The sequence below is a fragment of the Sesamum indicum genome, linkage group LG4 (assembly GCF_000512975.1).
Source record: "Sesamum indicum cultivar Zhongzhi No. 13 linkage group LG4, S_indicum_v1.0, whole genome shotgun sequence".
NCBI lineage: Eukaryota > Viridiplantae > Streptophyta > Magnoliopsida > Lamiales > Pedaliaceae > Sesamum > Sesamum indicum.
In genome coordinates, this window is record NC_026148.1 from 4,103,701 (window position 1) to 4,105,688 (window position 1,988).

Consider the following 1,988-nt stretch of genomic DNA (forward strand, 5'->3'; position numbering starts at 1 on the left):
AGGAATTTTATGATAAATACAAATTAAAAAAAAAAAAAAATCATAACAAGAAGGGAATGGGAATTCACAAAAATATCCTATTGCATAATACCTAATTTGTTTGCGAATTTATTATTTCAAAATTTTATGTATAAAAATATGAAGAAAAAAAGAAAATGCATTTTCCAGTAGTTTTTAGACCACTACTCTAGATTTTAAAATATTAATTATATCATTAAATATTTTTACTAATATAATTATTTTTTATTTCAAATCATCCACATTATTTTTTAACCGTCTATGTACTATCATATTTATCATCAACTTCCACTCGTATTAATCACTTGATCCATTTTGAATCATATACTGATTTTTGCTTTTAAAATGTATGTCTAATCTATTTGATATTATACACGGGAGTGTTGTGTGCCTCAATGATTATTTCATAAAAGCCACTTTTTACTCACAACTGACGACTTGTGACGCTGCATCACTAAATTTTAAATTACCTATTATAACCATAAATATTGTATTAATATAATTACTTATTTATTTCTAATGGTCCATGCCATCTTTTAATTATCAATATAGTATCATATTTATTCATTAATTTTCACTCATGTTAATCACTTGATTCGTTTTCAAAAATATATTTATTTTTATTTTAAAAAAAATTATGTCGTGTATATCTAATTATATGCACATAAGTACAGCATGACACAATGGCTAATACATATATATATATATATATATAAATTGTATATACAATTGATCTGATCAAATAATGATTCACATGTCCACTTGGAGTAGAAAATAGTGACATAAAATGCTAGAAATTCGAGAGTATAAATGAGAGTATTATTTCTTATTTTTGTGTACAAGAGAGAGATTGACATTTATGTAAAATTCTAAATACAAAATTAATGTGTTAATTTCAACTAAAATTATAGTGTGAAGGTGAAAATCTTAGTATAAAGGTACAAGGTATATTTTTCTGCTAGGAGAGCTCTATAGGCAACACAATTCAATTGGAGAAGATCGAATCCCCGCAAATTTAGTGGAGGATTCTAGTGGATTTGGTGGAGCATAATCTCAAAGTGGTTATACAAGTCTGAATCCCTCATGGATTCGATAGAAGGTCATCTCTCAACAGTTGAGGGATCCCCTTGAATTTGGTGGAGGGTATCTCCTGTCGGTTGGAGACGAGTGCTACTAAAGGGGCGTTTGGAGTCTCCTGCAGGTGAAGGTGTATTCTAGGATAAGAATGCCTTCTTGAATTTTCAATTAGGTGGGAGGAGACAACCTTCTCCAAACCAAAGTCCAAGCTTTTAAAGTTTATAGATTACTTCTAACTGGAGGCGATATGTTTCCCAAGGGGGTTGCTGGTTCTTATCTGATTTTGTGAGTGTGCTTCTAGAGATCCTACATGGATGCCACCTAGGCCATCCGTGAACACCACGTGATATGAACTGACTTGGTTTGTGAGGCTTTGTTAGATCTGTTTATTTCTTGGGAGTACTTCCCACTGGATTACCGAGGGGCTCTATTTGGACTGAATTTTTTAGGGGGCACTACTTTTTCCTTACCATAGGTCTTGCATTCCTCTAGACTCTTGCAATCTCTTTCTTCTTTTTAAATCACTTGGGCCTCTTTGAGCTAGCTTATTTTTATCGGCATCACTTACCCCCTGCCCCCCTCCCCCCCAATAGGTAGAGATTTTGCCATTTATTAGAGGTATCATTATCTACCAGAGGTAAGAGATTGGCCCGAAGAGATAAGCATGCTTAGGAAAGAAGAGCTTACTTCATGCCTATATAGAGCAGGATTTTCTAAAGGTGTTTGCTTGGAGCAAGGCTTATGTGTTTCAATGGAGTAGGGCTTAACGGATGCTTTTTGTGCCTACTTAAGTGTAGAGCTTTATTTTTCTACAAGAAAATATTAACAATAGTGATGTGCTGTTATGAATAGGGCTTTCGTGCTTGCTCAGATCAAGATTTATGTGCCTCCAT